The 21,577-nt window shown below is 34.0% G+C and overlaps 1 long non-coding RNA gene across 2 annotated transcripts in view; it reads right to left on the reverse strand.

The window, feature by feature from the left end:
* The window catches only part of LOC128647821 (uncharacterized), a 29,213-nt gene that overhangs the window by 4,500 nt on the left and 3,136 nt on the right, over positions 1-21,577 (reverse strand). Inside the window, exons 3-4 of one of the 2 annotated variants that reach the window (XR_008400426.1) lie at positions 8,069-8,215; positions 7,588-7,733 (exon numbers count right to left, since the gene is read on the reverse strand). This is a non-coding gene — a long non-coding RNA (uncharacterized LOC128647821). The remainder of the gene's footprint in view (positions 1-7,587; positions 7,734-8,068; positions 8,216-21,577) is intronic. The other variant, XR_008400425.1, reaches the window with a different exon arrangement.

A 21,577-nucleotide genomic window follows, 5' to 3' on the forward strand; every position in this document is an offset into this window, starting at 1 on the left:
TGGTTTGTAATAGTTGTCATGATAAAATTTTACATGCAGAGAATGTGTCCATCAGTAATAGTACATTGCCTGTTGCTGTTCCTTCAACATCTACAAGATATACCTGTGAATTTAAAATAATTTATTGCTGATTCTATTCAGAAGGCTTTGTCTGCCATCCCGCCTTCTAATAAACGTAAAAGGTCTTTAAAAACTTCTCATAAGTTGATGAAATTTCAAATGACCGACAACATACTGAATTATCCTACTCTGATAAGGATCTATCTGATTCAGAAGATCCTTCCTCAGATACTGACACTGACAAATCTACTTATTTATTTAAAATGGAGTATATTCGTTCTTTGTTAAAAGAAGTGTTGATTACATTGGATATTGAGGAAACTAGTCCTCTCGATATTAAAACTAGCGGTTACTCCAGAGGTTTTTCCAGTTCCTGATGCTATTTCTGATATGATTTCTAAGGAATGGAATAGGCCTGGTACTTCTTTTATTCCTTTTTCAAGGTTTAAACAATTGTATCCTTTGCCAGCAGTTACATTGGAGTTTTGGGAAAAGATCCCCAAAGTTGATGGGGCTATCTCTACTCTTGCTAAACATACTACATTTCTTTGGCTGATGTTGAGGCTGCATGAACTTTTTGGTTGGAAAATTTAGCGCAACAAGAATTGGATTCTGATTTGTCTAGCATTGTTCGCTTGCTTCAACATGCTAATCATTTTATTTGTGATGCCATTTTTGATATCATCAAAATTGATGTTAAATCTATGTTTTTAGTTATTTTAGCCAGAAGAGCTTTGTGGCTTAAATCTTGGAATGCTGGCATGACTTCTAAGTCCAGATTGTTATCTCTTTCTTTTCAAGGTAATAAGTTATTTGGTTCTTAGTTGTATTCGATTATTTCAACTGTCACTGGGGGGAAGGGAGTTTTTTTGCCTCAGGATAAAAGACATAAGGGTAAATCTAAAGCTTCTAATCGTTTTCGTTCCTTTCGACAAAATAAGGAACAGAAACCTAATCCTTCCCTCAAGGAATCTGTTTCCAATTGGAAACCTTCTTCAAATTGGAATAAATCCAAGTCATTTAAGAAACCAAAGCCAGCCCCCAAGTCCGCATGAAGGTGCGGCCCTCATTCCAGCTCAGCTGGTAGGGGGCAGATTAAGATTTTTCAGGGATGTTTGGACAAATTCTGTCCAAAATCAATGGATTCTGAGTATTGTCTCTCAGGGGTAGCGAATAGGATTCAGAGTAAGACCTCCTGTGAGAAGATATTTTCTCTCATGCATCCCAGCAAATCCAGTAAAGGTTTAGGCTTTCCTGAAGTGTGTTTCAGACCTGGAGTTTTCAGGGGTAATCATGCCAGTTCCGTTTTAGGAACAGGGTCTGGGGTTTTATTCAAATCTATTCATTGTCCCAAAGAAAGAAAATTAATTCAGACCAGTTCTGGATCTAAAAAATTTGAATCATTATGTAAGAGTTCCAACTTTAAAAATGGTAAGGACTATTCTGCCTTTTGTTCAGCAAGGGCATTATATGTCCACAATAGACTTACAGGATGCATATCTTCATATTCCGATTCATCCAGATCATTATCAGTTTCTGAGATTCTCTTTTCTAGACAAGCATTACCAATTTGTTGCTCTTCCTTTTGGCCTAGCGACAGCTCCAAGAATCTTTTCAAAGGTTCTCGGTGCCCTACTCTCTGTAATCAGAGAGCGGGGTATTGTGGTGTTTCCTTATTTGGACGATATCTTGGTACTAGCTCAGTCTTTACGTTCTGCAGAATCTCACATTAATTAACTAGTGTTGTCTCTTCGAAAACATGGTTGGAGGATCAATTTACCAAAAAGTTCTTTGATTCCTCAGACAAGGGTCGCCTTTTTAGTTTTCCACATAGATTCAGTGTCCATGACTCTGTCTCTAACAGACAAGAGACGTTTAAAATTGTTTGCAGCCTGTCAGAACCTTCAGTCTCAGTCATTCCCTTCAGTAGCTATGTGCATGGAAGTTTTAGGTCTCATGACTGCAGCATCAGAAGTGATTCCCTTTGCTCGTTTTCAAATGAGACTTCTCCAGCTTTGTATGCTGAACCAATGGTGCAGGAATTATACAAGGATATCACAATTAATATCCTTAAATCCCAATGTTTGACTATCTCTGACTTGGTGGTTAGATCACCATCGTATAGTTCTAGGGGCCTCTTTTGTTCATCTAACCTGGACTGTGATCACAACAGATGTGAGTCTTTCAGGTTGGGGAGCTGTTTGGGGATCTATGACAGCACAAGGGGTTTGGAAATCTCAAGAGGCAAGATTACCAATCAATATTTTGGAACTCTGTGGGATTTTCAGGGCTCTTCAGATTTGGCCTCTGTTGAAGAGAGAATCGTTCATTTGTTTTCAGACAGACAATATCACAACTGTGACATATGTCAATCATAAGGGTGGGACTCACAGTCCCCAAGCTATGAAAGAAGTATCCCGGATACTTGCTTTGGCGGAATCCAGCTCCTGTCTAATTTCTGCAGTTCATATTCCAGGTATAGACAATTGAGAAGCGGATTATCTCAGATGTCAGACTTTACATCTGGGGGAGTGGTCCCTCCATCCAGATGTGTTTTCTCAGGTTGTTCAGATGTGGGGTCTTCCAGAAATAGATATGATGGCTTCTCATCTAAACAAGAAACTTTCCAGGTACCTGTCCAGGTCCAGGGATCCTCAGGCGGAAGCAGTGGATGCATTGACACTTCCTTGGGTTTTATCAACCTGCTTATATTTTCCCGCCTTTAGTTCTTCTTCCAAGAGTGATCTCCAAAATCATCATGGAGCAATCGTTTGTGCTGCTGGTGGCTCCAGCATGGCCTCACAGGTTTTGGTATGTGGATCTTGTTTGGATGTCCAGTTGCCAACCTTGGCCACTTCCATTAAGGCTGGAACTTCTGTCTCAAGGTACGTTTTTCCATCAGGATCTCAAATCATTAAATTTGAAGGTATGAAAATTGAACGCTTAGTACTTAATCATAGAAGTTTCTCTGACTCTGTGATTAAAACTATGTTGCAGGCTCGTAAATCTGTTTCTAGAAAGATTTATTATTGAGTTTGGAAGACTTACATTTCATGGTGTTCCTCTCATAAATTCTCTAGACATTCTTTTAGAATTCCTAGAATTTTACAGTTTCTTCAGGATGGTTTGGATAAGGGTTTGTCTGCAAGTTCCTTGAAGGGACAAATCTCTGCTCTTTCTGTTTTATTTCACAGAAAGATTGCTAAGCTTCCTGATATTCACTTTTTTGTACAGGCTTTGGTTGTATCAAGCCTGTCATTAAATCAATCTCTCCTCCTTGGAGTCTTAATTTGGTTTTGAAGGCTTTACAGGCTCCTCCATTTGAGCCTATGCATTCTTTAGACATTAAAATACTTTCTTGGAAAGTGTTGTTCCTTTTGGCCATCTCTTCTGCTAGAAGAGTTTCTGATTTATCTGCTCTCTCTTGTGAATCTCCTTTTCTGATTTTTCATCAGGATAAGGCAGTTTTGAGGACTTCATTTAAACTCTTACCTAAGGTTGTGAATTCTAACAACATTAATAGAGAAATTGTTGTCCCTTCCTTGTGTCCTAATTCTAAGAATTCTTTGGAGAGATCTTTATATTCTTTGGATGTGGTGAGAGTTCTGAAATATTATGTTGAAGCTACTAAAGATTTCAGGAAGACTTCTAGTCTATTTGTTATCTTTTCTGGTTCTAGGAAAGGTCAGAAGGCTTTTGCCGTTTCCTTGGCATCGTGGTTAAAGCTTTTGATTCAACAAGATTATTTGGAGTCTGATCAAGCCTCAGAGAATTACAGCTCATTCTACTAGATCAGTCTCCACTTTGTGGGCTTTTAGGAATGAAGCTTCAGTTGATCAAATTTGCATAGCAGCAACTTGGTCTTCTTTGCATACATTTACTAAATTCTACTGTTTTGATGTATTTGCTTCTTCGGAAGCAGTTTTTGGTAGAAAAGTTCTTCAGGCAGCTGTGTCAGTTTGATTCTTCTGCTTATGTTTTAAGTTTTTTCCTTTGATTTATGAGAATAAATGTATATTTTGGGTTGTGGATTAATTTTCTTCAGCGAAAAATGGCTGTTTTTATTTTATCCCTCCCTCTTTAGTGACTCTTGCGTGGAGTTCCACATCTTGGGTATTGCTATCCCATACGTCACTAGCTCATGGACTCTTGCCAATTACATGAAAGAAAACATAATTTATGTAAGAACTTACCTGCTAAATTAATTTCTTTCATATTGGCAAGAGTCCATAAGGCCCACCCTTTTTATGGTGGTTATGATTTTTTGTATAAAGCACAATTATTTCCAAATTCCTTTGTTGACGCTTTTTACTCCTTTCTTTATCACCCCACTACTTGGCTATTCATTAAACTGAATTGTGGGTGTGGTGAGGGGTGTATTTATAGGCATTTTGAGGTTTGGGAAACTTTGCCCTTCCTGGTAGGATTGTATATCCCATACGTCACTAGCTCATGGACTCTTGCCAATATTAAAGAAATGAATTTATCAGGTAAGTTCTTACATAAATTATGTTTATAATAATTCTTAGTGCTTGATTCTATTTATTTTTTATTTACAACAAAGTACACAAATGGATATATTGTTTAACAGTATATAATATCAATTACACTGACTAATTTTCAGATGTGCTGGTACACCTATATTGATATATACAAAATATACAAAGCAAACTGTCATCTTTTTTTTCCGCAAACAAACACATAGTCAAAATGACTATCTGATACAGTGTTTACATAAGATCAATTTAACTGCCTAATTTTCAGCTGTGCTTGCTTTACAGATATATTGATGTTCACACAAAATACATAGCAAGCTTTGATTTACAAAACATTCATTATTAAAATTTCTATTAAATACACTTTTATAAACCACCAAAATTAAAGTGTCAAACTTTTTTTTATAGAATTTAAAAAAAGGGTTTTCCTCATTTTTGACATGCAAATAAAACAGCTTAAAAATGAGTAATCTTAATTGAATGCCTTAAAATATCGGATAAACTTTTTAAAGACATCTGATAATAGGGGAAAAAAATGGTTTTATGGGCCTTGAAAATCCTCAATAAACATTTTTCTGTGGACTGGAACAGGGTTGAATTGTGGATAATTTTAAGTATCTGACATTTTAGCAAGCTCCATTATCTTCTGCCATGAGTGTAAAAATGCCAGAATCTAACAATTTTTATTGAAAGCAAATAACAAGGACCAAAGTACGATGATCTGGATTATAATCTGGAGCGAACAAACACCTGCTAAGAGCGTCACTGCTCACAAGAATTAGGGATGCATTAAGTTTCTTAGCACCAGATGCATTAGAAAAATGTTTTACTTAACAATAGCTTTTCATGAAATGCTAACTTCTTTATTTTGATACTAACTTCTAAAGGGTTGTAAAATACCAAAAACATGTTCTAATTAAAATTCAATTGTGAAATTAAATCAAATACTCTGATGCTCTTTGCATTACTATTACTAGAATTATTTACTATAAACCACAACTCATTAAACTAAACTGCTATTAAGAGCTGTTTCGTATTATTTTTTATAGATTTGTTCAAACGACTTTCACTTATGAATGTGTGTAACTACTACCCCTCATTTAAATGTATCCTTCTATATGTTTCAATTATCTCTATCAAATAACATTGTATGTCTCCATCAATATGGTATTATAAACTAATTACTATACCGAGTATCTAATTAATACTACTGTAGTTAAAACCAGGTTGTTAAAGGACAAGTAAAGTCATTTCTATAAATATGCACTTTGTATATCAATATCAAGCACTGCATTGCAAAAGACCTGAAATGCAGGAAATGTGCTATGAAAAGTGTTTTAATAATAAATAATAATTGAATAAATAATTTATTGTGAATTACATTTTGAGTAGTATTTCCTTTTAAAGTAATGTTAAAATGACATAAAAAAAGTTTGCAGTTATAAAAAAAAATGTTCTGTTGTCTTAAAATAAATTAACAGACTTGATGAATGAGAAAAGGTTTTAGATGAATTAACACATTGTTTGCTTCAATTGTGTTTTAAATAGGCAAACTTTGCTCACATCTGCTGAGACCAGTTATTGACAGATATGTAGTAGGAATAAGCTTGTTAAATGGACATGAAACTCAAAATGTTTCCTTCATAATTCAGATAGAGCAAACAATTTACCAATGTATAGTATTATCTAATCTGCTTAGTTCTATTTGTATCATTCATTGAAAAACATACCTAGGTATGCTCAAGAGCTGAGAGATAGCTACTAATTGGTAGCTGCAAATACAGGTATATGTCTCTTGTTATTGTTCAGCTAGCTCCCAGTAGTGCTTTTATGCTCCTTCAACAAAGGATACTAGGTGAATGAAGCAAAACATAATTGAAGTACATTGGAAAGTTGTTTAAAAATATATGCTCTATCTAAATCACAGAAGAAACATGTTGGGTTTCATGTCCCTTTAAGTCTGCAGTGTGCATTTTTAATCCTACAATTACATGAAAAAGGAACCAAAATAAATAATGAAAGTATATTGCAAAGTTGTTTTACTGTGTATAATATTTTATTTTACAATCAAGTGTTTCAAGTTTCTTTAATCCCGTTGAGTGTATTACTTTAACATGTTTGTAAGTATCCCTGACTGGCCTCAGCATAGAGGATAAGAAAAAAAGATACACTGTTTAAGCCTAGGATAACTTAAAGTGATAGTAAATCCTAGCGTTTTTTTTTTTTTTTTTTACAAATAAAGGGGACTTTCAGTCATGCTAAAAGTTCCTTTATTTATCTGCAGCGTTTGCCACACTGAGCGTCTCAGGCAGCCCATGGCAGAACGCTATTTTATCACTGAGGTGATTTTAGCCAATAGCGTGCTAGCTATCCGGCATAATGCCAGCTGGCCTGCACGGCTATTGGCTAAGAAATGGAAATGTCACCTCACTGAAAAATAGCATTCTGTCGTGGGCTTCCTTAGGAGCTCAGGGCGGCAAACACATCAAACAAATAAAGGAACTTTCAGCATGAAGTATTTTATATATATTTTCATGACTTAAAGTCCCCTTTATTTGTTGCACTGGTAAATAAAAAATGCTAGGATTTACTATTACTTTAAAGGGACACTGAACCCACATTTTTTCTTTTGTGATTCAGGTAGAGCATGCAATTTTAAGCAACTTTCTAATTTACTCCTATTAGCAAATGTTCTTTATTCTCTCAGAAAAGCAAGAATGTAAGTTTAGATGCCGGCCCATTTTTGGTAAAGAACCTGGGTTGTTCTAGCTGATTGGTGGATAAATTCATCCACCAATAAACAAGTGCTGTCCAGGGTTCTTTTTCAAATAAAGATAGCAAGAGAACGATGAAAAATTGATAATAGGAGTAAATTAGAAAGTTGCTTAAAATAGCATGCTTAATCTGAATCGCAAAAGAAAAAATGTGGGTTATACTCTAAAATATTTTACTTTCTTAAATATTTAAAGGAACAGTAAAAGTTAAATATTGTAATCCATATAGTTTTTACTATAAGAATTTAAAAGTTTACCTTTAAATAGGGCTATGTAGACTTTTCTATCTGCCCTGGAACTTGCGCATTTTTGGTGGTACAGCCCATGAGAAGGCTGCTGCCTGCCCCATTCCTTTCCTGTTAAGCATTATAGCAGTTTTCGTGGTGTCCCCATGATGCACAAACTAAGTATATAATGATGACAATATTTCACAATTGCTTTCCCTTTAGACAAATAACACAGTTTTAAATATACATCTGCATGCTATTCTCAGGGTAATCTTTGTTTTGAATACATCATTATATATTGCCTTTAATTAGTGTTTAATATCCCATTTTCTTTTAGTTAAGTTAAAAAAACATTGATGACTACAAGGTATATTGCATGCTTTTAGTTGCAACCTTCTAAATTAAGAAAGCAATGAAGTCAAAATATTTAAACTATAAGAATTTTTTTTATAACAAAAAAAAACTGTGACATCAAGAATCCTATTTCCTAATACAAAAAGAAAAAACTAACCATCCTTTGTATCTCCCCTGTCTCATCCGTCTCTTGTTCGTCCATTAGAGATGATCAAAAACCAAAGCATTAGCAGGAAGCTATTTAAAGGTTGGATATGATTCAGATGACAGTGTTCCAAATTAGCCATCTTATCTTCCATAAAATCTATAAAAAAACAACAACAAATTACCATATTAAACAAAAGTACACTTTGTTCAACACTTTGCACTTTATGTTAGGTAACATAATACTTATAATAGCATATTCAGCCAAGCACAACGGAAACATTAAATGATATTTGTATTTATTCTTTAAAAGGTTTATCTGCAAAGCTGCAACCAAACAGCTGACTTGTGTGTTGGAAAAATACAACCATTGCAGGATAACTATAAGTCCAGCTACATACATTCAAGCTATCAATAAATTAAAAGAAGTATGACTAGCTTAAAAAGGACCCAATTTTAATAGACGTCTAATCTAACTTGTTTTATAGAACCAGTAAATACAGTAGATTTGCATAATCAACAAATGCATGATAACAAGACAATACAGTAGCATTTAGTCTGAACTTCAAATGAGCAATAGATTTTTTCTGACAATTTCAAAATTATGTCAATTTCCACTCCCCCTTTATCATGTGACAGCCATCAGCCAATCACAAATGCATATACGTATATTCTATGAATTCTTGCACATGCTTAGTAGGAGCTGGTGACTCAAAAAGTATAAATATAAAACTAAATTAAAAAGTTGTTTGAAATTGCACGCTCTATCTGAATCATGAAAGTTTAATTTTGACTTGAGTGTTTCTTTAAATATTTTCTTATTATCTGTCAAGCATTTGCTCTGTTTTGAAGAGCTTCAAAGTTCTGTAAAGTTCTTTGAAACAGACTTGTAAACCAAATGAGTAGCCAACAGACACCTGAAAGCCAAATGCATGAATTCAATTAATATATTATAATATATTTCAAGTACAATAATAATAGTTTTAAATTTGAAGGGACAGAAAAGTGCAAAAAGAAAATGATCTTATGTTAGAGCATTTTATTATTGCACTATTACTTGCATATAACAAGGTGTAACACCTTCAAAGGGCATAAACACATAACCTCCCAAATAGCAATGTTCTTCTGGAACCTAGCTAAACACGTGTGAGGAGCCAATGACAAGAGGCATTTGTGTGTAGCTACCAATCATCAACTAGCTCTTATTAGTGCATTGCTGCTCTTGAGCCTAACTTGGTATATTCTTTAAAAAGGGATATTTGAGATAACTAAGTAAATTTGGTAACAGATCTTAAATTGGCCTGCTCTGCCTGCACTGCAAAAACTTAATTTTGAGTTTCATGTCCATTAAATTAAAATTAAATAGGAAATGTAAACAATATAATCTAAAATTACAAATCTTATTTAATTTTAAATATTACATTTAAGAATTTGTTTTAAAATTGAATATTATGTTTAAGCTTACTACACACACACATATATATATATATACACACAGTATCTCACAAAAGTGAGTATACCCCTTACATTTTGTAAATATTTTATTATATCTTTTCATGTGATAACACTGAATAAATTACACTTTGCTACAAGGTAAAGTAGTGAGTGTACAGCCTGTATAACAGTGTAAATGTGCTGTCCCCTCAAAATAACTCAACACACAGTTATTAATGTCTAAACCGTTGGCAACAAAAGTGAGTACACCCCTAAGTGGAAATGTCCAAATTGGGCCCAAAGTGTCAATATTTTGTGTGGCCACCATTATTTCCCAGCACTGCCTTAATCCTCTTGGGCATGGAGTTCATCAGAGCTTCACAGGTTGCCACTGGAGTCCTCTTCCATTCCTCCATGACAACATCAAAGAGCTGGTGGATGTTAGCGACCTTGCGCTCCCCCACCTTCTGTTTGAGGATGCCCCACAGATGTGCAATAGGGTTTAGGTCTGGAGACATGCTTGGTCAGTCCATCACCTTTACCCTCAGCTTCTTTAGCAAGACAGTGGTCGTCTTGGAGGTGTGTTTGGGGTCGATATAATGTTGGAATACTTACCTGCGGCCCAGTCTCCGAAGGGAGGGGATCATGCTCTGTTTCAGTATGTCACAGTACATGTTGGCATTCATGGTTCCTTCAATGAACTGTAGCTCCCCAGTGCTGGCAGCACTCATGCAAGTCCAGACCATGACACTCCCACCACCATGCTTGACTGTAGGCAAGACACACTTGTCTTTGTACTCCTCACCTGGTTGCCGCCACACACGCTTGACACCAACTGAACCAAATAAGTTTATCTTGGTCTCATCGCGTCCTTAGTTTGCTTGTCTTCAGCAAACTGTTTTTCGGGCTTTCTTGTGCATTATCTTTAGAAGAGGCTTCCTTCTGGAACGACAGCCATGCAGACCAATTGATGCATTGTCAGCTTATGGTCTGAGCACTGACAGGCTGACCCCCCTCCCAACCCTTCAACCTTTGCAGCAATGCTGGCAGCAATCATACGTCTATTTCCCAAAGACAACCTCTGGATATGACGCTGAGCAAATGCACTCAACTTCTTTGGTCGACCATGGTGAGGCCTGTTCTGAGTGGAACCTGTCCTGTGAAACCACTGTATGGTCTTGCCCACCATGCTGCAGCAATCTTCTTATAGCCTAGGCCATCTTTATGTAGAGCAACAATTCTTTTTTTTAGATCCTCAGAGAGTTCTTTGCCATGAGGTGCCATGTTGAACTACCAGTGACCAGTATGAGAGAGTGTGAGAGCGATAACACCAAATTCAACACACATGCTCCCCATTCACACCTGAGACCTTGTAACACTAACGAGACACCGGGGAGGGAAAATGGCTAATTGGGCCCAATTTGGACATTTCCACTTAGGGTTGTACTCACGGTTTAGACATTAATGGCTGTGTGTTGAGTTATTTTGAGGGGACAGCAAATTTACACTGTTATACAGGCTGTACACTTACTACTTTACATTGTAGCAAAGTGTCATTTCTTCATTATATATACACACACATACACACACACACACATATATATATATATATATATATACATATATATATATATATATATATATATATATATATATATATATATATATATATATATATTATAAAAAGATTGTTGGTGTCCCTGCACTAACAAGCAAATAAAGATAAAAAAACAGTCCTATATATGCAGAACTGAACAGTAGCTATTAAAATAAACAGAAAATAATTCATATATAGCGTGCTGATTTAATGAACAGAAAAAAATACACAAGTAATGCATAATTCTTAAAGGATGCAACGTGCGTTTCGGGCCAAGTTAAAGGGCGGAGCCCGAAACGTACATATTTTTGTCTTTATTTGTTTGTTAGTGCGGGGACACCAACAATCTTTTGTATTATTATTTTGTGTTTATAACTGGAGTACAGTACCGAGCATTATTTTAAATGACTAAATTTGATATTCTCCTTTTTGACATTTTAGTGCTTATCCAGATATTTGAATATATATATATATATATATATATATATATTTCCATCAGTAAGAAGGCACTCTCTGGATTTGATTCTAATATTTCCTTTTCATCAAATGACCGTCAGACCTTCTTACTGACGGAAATATTTATGCTTTGTTGTTGTGCAACCCGGTCAGGATTGGGTCACCGTGAGTGCTAAGCCCTGCTGTGGATATATATATATATATATATATATATATATACACACCAGCACACACTTAGTATATAGTAATAAAAGTGCTTCACAGATTACTAATCAAACTAATGAGGAGCTTTTTGTTAGGTATATAGCTGGCTTGTGAAATGCATTGGATGTAAGTATTGTATAGTTCAATTATTTTCCATTTTACAACCCTAAAACATTTCATATATATTTTATTTTACATTCAATAAAAAGGTTAATATAGAAAATAACAAAGACTTAGGAATTAGCAGAGCATACAAAAAATGGAAAGTATGTTACTTTATGAAAAACACTTATAACTCTTTTATAGCAATGATTCAGCTGACTAGCACTGGCATTAACCCCTTAACGACTGAGGACGTGCAGGGTACGTCCTCAGAAAAAAGGCAGTTAATGCCTGAGAACGTACCCTGCACGTCCTCAGTGTGGAAAGCAGCTGGAAGCGATCCTGCTCGCTTCCAGCTGCTTTCCGGTTATTGCAGTGATGCCTCGATATGGAGGCATCCTGCAATAACGTTTTTAAGTCATCCGGTGCAGAGAGAGCCACTCTGTGGCCCTCTCTGCACCGGAGATCGGTGGCTACCTGCGTTGGTGGGTGGGAGCCGGACCGGGAGGCGGGTGGCGGCCATCGATGGCCATGTGGATGTGAAGGGGGGCGGGATCGTGGGCGGGGGTGGCTGGGGGCGCGCACGGGGCGCGCGCGCGTGCACGGGAGGGTGGGGGCGGGCGCGTGCACGGGGAGGGAGCGGGTGGGAACCGCTACACTACAGAAAATGGGAAATAAAAAATATGTTAAAAAAAAAAATGTTAAACAATAAGCAAGGTGGTGGGGGTTAGTCTGTGGGGGGTGGGGGGTGGGGGGAAGCTACACTACAGAAAAAAACCAAAAAAAACAAAAAAAAAGCATTTTTTTATTGCAAACTGGGTACTGGCAGACAGCTGCCAGTACCCAAGATGGCCCCCAATAAGGCAGAGGGGAGGGTTAGAGAGCGGTTTTGGGGGGGATCAGGGAGGTTGGGGGCTAAGGGGGGGATCCTACACAGTAGCATATGTAAATATGCTAAAAAAAAAATTCATTTTTTTTTAAAAACCCTTTTATTTTAGTACTGGCAGACTTTCTGCCAGTACTTAAGATGGCGGGGACAATTGTGGGGTGGGGGAGGGAAGGGAGCTGTTTGGGAGGGATCAGGGGGTGGGATGTGTCAGATGGGAGGCTGATCTCTACACTAAAGCTAAAATTAACCCTGCAAGCTCCCTACAAACTCCCTAATTAACCCTTTCACTGCTAGCCATAATACACGTGTGAGGCGCAACAGGATTTAGTGGCCTTCTAATTACCAGAAAGCAACGCCAAAGTCATATATGTCTGCTATTTCTGAACAAAGGGGATCCCAGACAAGCATTTACAACCATTTGTGCCATAATTGCACAAGCTGTTTGTAAATGATTTCAGTGAGAAACCTAAAATTGTGAAAAATTTTACGTTTTTTTTAATTTGATCGCATTTGGCGGTGAAATGGTGGCATGAAATATACCAAAATGTGCCTAGATCAATACTTGGGGTTGTCTACTACACTACACTAAAGCTAAAATTAACCCTACAAGCTCCCTAAAAGCTCCCTAATTAACCCCTTAACTGCTGGGCATGATACACTTGTGGTGCGCAGTGGCATTTAGCGGCCTTCTAATTACCAAAAAGCAACGCCAAAGCCATATATGTGTGCTATTTCTGAACAAAGGGGATCCCAGAGAAGAATTTACAACCATTTATGCCATAATTGCACAAGCTGTTTGTAAATGATTTCAGTGAGAAACCTAAAGTTTGTGAAAAAATTTGTGAAAAAGTGAACAATTTTTTGTATTTGATCGCATTTGGCGGTGAAATGGTGGTATGAAATATACCAAAATTGGCCTAGATCAATACTTTGGGATGTCTACAAAAAAAAAATATATACATGTCAAGGGATATTCAGGGATTCCTGAAAGATATCAGTGTTCTAATGTAACTAGCGCTAATTTTGGAAAAAAATGGTTTGGAAATAGCAAAGTGCTACTTATATTTATGGCCCTATAACTTGCAAAAAAAGCAAAGAACATGTAAACATTGGGTATTTCTAAACTCAGGACAAAATTTAGAAACTATTTAGCATGGGTGTTTTTTGGTGGTTTTAGATATGTAACAGATTTTGGGGGTCAAAGTTAGAAAAAGTGTGTTTTTTTCCATTTTTCCTCATATTTTATCATTTTTTTTATAGTAAATTATAAGATATGATGAAAATAATGGTATCTTTAGAAAGTCCATTTAATGGCGAGAAAAACGGTATATAATATGTGTGGGTACAGTAAATGAGTAAGAAGAAAATTACAGCTAAACACAAACACCGCAAAAATGTAAAAATAGCCTTGGTCCCAAACGGACAGAAAATGGAAAAGTGCTCTGGTCACTAAGGGGTTAAAAAGCTTTCAAAGTGAAAAACACAGTAGAATTCTATTAAATTAACAAGCTTTGAAAATCTGGATTATTTGCATACATCATTTGTATGTATTTTTGGAAAGCAGTTGGAGGTCAGGCAATTACCATTTTCATAAGTGTCTTTTAAATCTGTGCAGACAAAATACATTAAACAGATTTTTTTTATATGTTTTTTATTGTGAAGAACTGTGTAAGGAAAAATTAAAGGGACATGAAATCCAATTTTTTTATTTCATGATTTAGAGGCATACAATTTTAAACATCTATCAAATTTACTTATATTATTTAATTTGCTTCCTTCTCTTGTTATCCTTTGCTGAAAGTTTTATCTAGGTAAGCTCAGGAGCAGCAAATAACCTAGGTTCTAGCTGCTGATTGGTGGCTGCATATATATATTGATTGTCATTGGCTCACCCATGTGCTTAGTTAGAAACCAGTAGTGCATTGCTGCTCCTTCAACAAATAATACCAAGAGAATGAAGCAAATTTGATAATAGAAGTACTGTTTTCTCATTATTGAAGCTTAACTAGACTTTTGTTAGATTCATTATTTTAGAAAACACATAGAAAAATATATAGACAATTATCTCTACACTGTGAAGTTTTTCTAATACTTTTTGTACTCTAAGTTATTCTTAACCTATTTAAATTAAAGTCTAATAACCAATATAACTAAAATGTTAAACTACATGATAATATTTAATATAATTAAAGAGTGTTTGGCATTATTTTAAAATGCTTTCCATCACAGAGACCTATCTGTAAACATACTATTACTTGTTTGCTGTTTTTAGAAAAGTCAGTGACATCAGTGCAAAATAAAGTGTATCATTGGCTGAGCATCCTCCTGCACAATGATAACAAATCTCATGTCAAGGCATTGGCCTAGATTCAATTAAACCTGTTCTTAAACCTAATATTTCACGTTAAAAAAAAAAAAACATGCTGCAACATTGCAACTTAAACATTGTGCCATTCAAAGAAAAACCCTTGTCACATTTGCCAGTTGTGGGCCACTCTGACTTATAATCAATAGAGCAGCTTCTATCTTGTAACAGTTTTCCTCTCGCTGGATTGAACAAGCTTCACTGTAAATGATATATAGACTTTACAAAAAATCGCATTCAAAACATTACAAAAAAACGAGTTTAAAAAACAAAAACAAAAAAAAGTCTCTATAACCCTAACATGTGCAGAAAAGGAAAATGAGACTACCATGTCAGCTTTGAAATAGTAAGATACAACACAGAGACGACATATTCACAAGCACATTAGAGTCTTTATGAATTCTGCATGCTGCGCCTAAGTGTAGGTGAGAATTCCTGACCACTCCCCAGAACTCCCACAGACAGCCCCTTGTCCATGTCTACAAGATCACTGAAACACCTTTCATTCTACTGAGCAAGACTACTATGCCATAACAAAACAGCCATAGAGATATTATACAGTTACAGACATTTATATAAACCCGTTTGGAAGCCTGTTTCCAAAATGTTTAGGTTAATATTATTTGCATGTTGCTGGTGGCTTGCATTTGATGTGCTAGATTTCATGTATCTAATGTGTAGAGACAGGAACTCCCACTGATGAAACTGTGCAAAATATAGGTGGAAATATAGGAGAAATGACACTTAACTGTGTTCTAAACCTATTTAATGGGCACACCACCCAGCTGATTTTACTGACTTCCAGCTAAAATTTAAGCCAACATTAAAGGGACACTAAACACATATTTTTTCTTTCATGATTCAGAAACAGCATGCAATTTTAAGCACATTTCTAATTGTATCAATTATTTGTGGTTATCTTGCTATCTTTATTTAAAAAGCAAGAATGTGATGCATAGGAGCCGGCCCATTTTTAGTTGAGAACCTTGCTTGCTTATTGGTGGGTAAATGTAAACTTCCAATAAGCAAGCGCTATCCATGGTGCTGAACCTAAAATGGACTGGCTGCTAAGATTTACATTCCTGCTTTTAAAATAAAGATAGCAAGAGAACGAAGAAAAATTGACAATAAGAGAATATTAGAAGGTTGCCTAAAATGTCATGCTCTATCTGAATCATGAAAAAAAAATTTGGGTTTAGTATCCCTTTAAGCTAAAATTAGCTTATATTACATTATTTGAATGTTTGTTGTACAAATTAGCATTAAATCAATTTATGTTAAAGTATGCAATTAATTGTTGGTTTCTATGGCTTAATTAACATTTATGTATAACATAAAACATTATAATATTAAACTACAACATTTTCTGTGGATAACCCTGCTTAATAAATGTCGAACATGATCTCGCCTTCACAATGAGGCCCTATGGCATCCTCCCACGAATATATAAACCTAGACCATTGTTATCTGAATGATTAAGAAAATATGTGGGCAATAAATCCCTTTTATTTTTCTCTATAAGCCAGTGAAAAGGTATACTGCAGTATCAGCTAGCATACAACTATTTTTCTTCAAGTTTCAATTTAAACGTAAACAGTGTTTTCTTCACCTTAGTAAAATACTATAATAAGGCCCTTAATTTTTTAAGAAATGGCTTTAAAAGTACACTTAGTTGAGTATCCATTGACAATTTAAAATGTGCAGGATTTAAAATAATTTACAAGTCTAATTAAATAGCATATACTGTATATATAATACAGTTACACTATTGATTTGAAATTCTTTGTAACCTAAATAAATATATATATATATATATATACATATATATATATATATATATATATATATATATATATATATATATATATATATATATATATATATATATATATATATATATATAAGCATTGATTAAGCTAGTTTTACATATTCTTGACTTTTGTCTTTATTTAAAAGTCTGTTTTGTTGAATTCTGACTAAAACTATTCATCATACTACTATTGATCTTTCTGTGAATAAATCAAGCCCACAATACAAGAAACACATTGTATAAACAAAGAAAAAGCCACAGCTGAAGAATTAATTTATAAAAATATTATATTAATGCTAGTTAAAAATAACCTAACTTTATTTACAAGGGTCCTTGTTTAAGACTGTTCATTGCCTAAGAAAATATGCAGAAAATATTATTCTATGAATATATAATATTAATATATTTTATATATATATATATATATATATATATATATATATATATATATATATATATATATATATATATATATATATATATATATATATATATATATATATATATAAAATAGCCTTTACTTTTTGAAGGTGCTAATATTTTTTCCATATATATATATATATATATATATATATATATATATATATATATATATATATAAATGTGGAAAAAATATTAGCACCTTCTAAAAGTAAAGTCTTTGCAGGTTATTGTTATGGTTATGATAAACAATATAAGCTTTTCACTATTTATTTATATGAAGATGGATAAGAAGCACACACAATTAGAAAAAGTTACTTAAAAAAAAATGGTGAGCTATTTTTTAATGTTTAAAATATCATTAATATACTGTATTTGATTGCTTCTGTGTTGAGCCCAAATCAAATGTTTTTTGGTTAAATTTATCAATAATCAAATATGTGAATGTACGATAAAAACTGTATAAAAACATTCCATAGGCATATTTTTCCAGGCTCAGATATCATAGAAAATATCAACAAAATCTTACAGCAGTGCCATGGGTATTTACATATTCTCAGTAGACTTTAGATCTGCAAACACTTGCAGTTCAGAATAGTTTTCACTCTGCTTTGTAAAATGTGCATACCTGTTATATTACAATATGAAAATTGTATAGTCAAAGTCACCATAGAGCCAAACTAAGTATTTCGGGTTACCTACTTCTGAGATAAAAAATGTAATGAAAAAAATTGGAGTAAAGGAATCAAGATTATGAACAAACATATATTCTCTTCTCACATTGTATCACAATATTTGCAATTGTCATTGCAGTATCGGAGCTCCTTTGTATTCTGTGTTTAATTCCATATATCAGTTATAATCATAACTGTGGCCCTTCGAATTAAACATTCTGAATATATTCCCTAACACAATAAGTCATTTACATCCCAAATGTTTTATTTTCATATACTATATAGAGGTGCAGCCCTTTTCAATTTTATATACAATATATTGAATTTTGTGCAGGATTCAGCACCCTGGGTAGCTCTTGCTGATTGATGGCTACATTTAGCCACCAATCAGCAAGCACTACCCACGTGCTGAACCAAAAAATGGGCTGGCTCCTAAGCTTACATTCCTGCTTTTCAAATAAAGATACCAAGAGAACAAAGAAAAATTGATAATAGGAGTAATTTAAAAAGTTGCTTAAAATTACATGCTCTATCTGAATCATGAAATAAATCATTTGGGTTTCAAAATAACTAGTTTATATTGAACACTTCTTCAGTGGTATTAGGTAGGACAGTCCCCTCTATTTTGACAAAATTTCGAATTAAAACAAATTTGCCAAATGAAGCTCCATGAGTGTTTTTAAAGGGATAGTAAACATCAAAAACGTTATTGTTTAAAAAGATAGATAATCCCTTTATTTACCATTCCCCAGTTTTGCATAACCAACACTGTTATAGAAATATACTTTTTACCTCTGTGATTACCTTGTATCTAAGCTTCTGCTGACTGCCTCCTTATCTCAGATCTTTTCACAGACATGCATTTTAGGCAATTTAGTGCTGACTCTTAAAAAACTTTACATGCGTGAGCACAATGTTATCTATATGAAACACATGAACTAACGCCCTCTAGCTGTGAAAAACTGTCAAATGCATTCAGATGATAGGCGGCCTTCAAATGCTTAGAAATTAGCATAATACCTAGGTTTAGCTTTCAACTAAGAATAACAAGAGAACAAAGCAAATGTGATGACAAAAGTAAATTAGAAAGTTGTTTAAATTTGCATGGCCTATCTGATTCATGAAAGTTTAATTTGGACTTTACTATCTCTTTAAGTAAAATTAAAACTTGCTATTTTTAAGAAAAAATAAATAAATTTGAGTGTTTTTTTTTTGTTTTGTTTTTAATATAACTGCATTTTGTTTTTAAGTGTAAGCTATGCATCCAATGGATATGAAAGTCAGTGCAAACTACAGATATAGTTCATTCCAAATTTGCAAACAACCATATTCTGTTATACAGTTCACAAAAAAACATTTATTGCAAAATTCATTGTATTTAAATCTAATGTCTGCTACTGAGCTTTTCAGATTTGAAGTTCATGCTATTAAAGGTATAATAGACATATTTCAAAACACTTTAATTACTTATAAAGCACTAAATCATAGTGTATATATATATATATATATATATATATATATATATACACACACACAGTGTATGTATATATATATATATATATATATATATATATATATATATATCTGCTTTAATTGTGATAAATATAGAATAGAAGAGATGACTTTTAACAAATGGAACAAATGTATTTGTCTTTTGTGGAACAGACAACTCATCAAACTCATGAAGTCATACACAAATTACCTGGAACCTTGTATCCTATTCCCAGCTCCAGTCTAGCGTAAACTCTTACTTAAGAAAGAGTAGTTCAATATTTGAAGGTCTAGGCCCTATGTGGCTTAGTTTACAGTAGAGATTATTGCCAACCACAAGAGATGTACCACTCCTGTGAATAGCTGAAGAACAACATTAGAGCAAGAAAAAATATGTCTCCTGGAAGGATAATCTACATACATAACCTAGGCAGCCATCCGCCAATTGAAGGCAGCACCATTTATACCAGCAAGTCTGATGTTCTGTAATGGGAGATGATCATGTTTGTATATGAAATCCTACAAGAAATCCCAAATGCACAAAAGTTACAAGAACAAGATTAAGTAAAAGCTCCTAAAGCCTTCATGAAACTTAAAGCAAATGCATATATTTGTGAAGGAAAAGCTAAGCTATAAAAGTTGTTTGCAAATGGTTCTCATAGACAAACTCTCTAAGGATGATGATAGACTATGTATTTATAACAATGTTAAAAATTTTCAAATTTACATTCCCTCTGTTTCACACCTAACCTTTAATTAATAAAAGGATTCTACATTTAACCAACAATTTCTCTGTTTCAATACTCTTCTCAGCAATACTTTTAGCATTCTTCCATTCACTAAAGCTCACATACTTTCTCTTGATTTTTTTTTATGTATGTATTCATTCATTTATTTTTTTTAATCATTCCTGCAACTTTTATATATAACTTTATAACTTCCTTCTTCCAAAATATGAATCAGAATTTGGATCCTGGATGAAAATATGATTTCTTTAAGCTTTCTATGCATTAAAAATATCAGGAATTATGTTATTGCGCACCACTAATACTGTGGTATAAAATCTAATTATGTAATAAAGGCAATTCCGACATCTCTGTGGACACAATCTATCATGAATCTAATCTGAAAAGGTGGGTTCAATTCAGTAAAACACTGAAAATGTTTTCTGTGTCCCTTTAAAGGGATATTAAACACTAAATAAATGCTAGATAGAATGATGCATTTAAAGAAAAGATTAGTTTGTAAATAACATGTAGATGTAATTTTTAAAGTTTCATTGGTTTAAATAGTGACAAAATAAGTGTGACATTTCAGTGTCTATAAAACAATGGGTGCTGTCATGTTGTAACTTAGGTTACCTTATCTGCTGTAGCCAATTAGGGACAGTTATAAATTGGTCACTAGAGTGTACAGCCAATGACTGTGTGGAATATAACAGTGTTCTGAACTTCCATTTCTTACAGGAACTGAAAGGCTCACAATTTCAGAATGGAATTAAAGGGGAAAAAATAAATAATTTAAGTATATAGTAGAGTTTATTTTTCTATATATGATTATCATTTTATATTACCATCTCAAAGTGTTTAATGTCCCTTTAAGTGGACAGGAAACCCCCAAATATTATTTCATTATTTGAATAGAAGATACAATTTTAAATACAAATGTGTGCAGGCAACAATAAGCAGCTAGCTCCCACTAGTGTAGGATATGTGTGCATTATTTTTAAACAAGGGATACCAAGAGAATGAAGCACATTTGAAAACAGAAGTGCATTTAACAGTGTCTTAAAATGACATGCTATATTTTGACTTTCTTTTCCCTTTAAATGTGAAATTGTTACTAGTATTGAAATGATTGAATTGCATACAATAAAACTTGTATTTGATAGCACTGAGTCAACCTTAAATAATGGAGAAAAAAAACCCCATGTCATTACATAATATGGTTGGCATTTAGCAAACTACACTTAATCAAGGAGACATGAAAAATATAAACTAATTTCAGTTATATAAAAAAATGCATTATTTATGTGTTCTTCTCTAGCTTTAAAAAAAAAAGAAAAAAGCTGTTTGAATTA

This window comes from Bombina bombina, chromosome 2, assembly GCF_027579735.1.
Source record: "Bombina bombina isolate aBomBom1 chromosome 2, aBomBom1.pri, whole genome shotgun sequence".
NCBI lineage: Eukaryota > Metazoa > Chordata > Amphibia > Anura > Bombinatoridae > Bombina > Bombina bombina.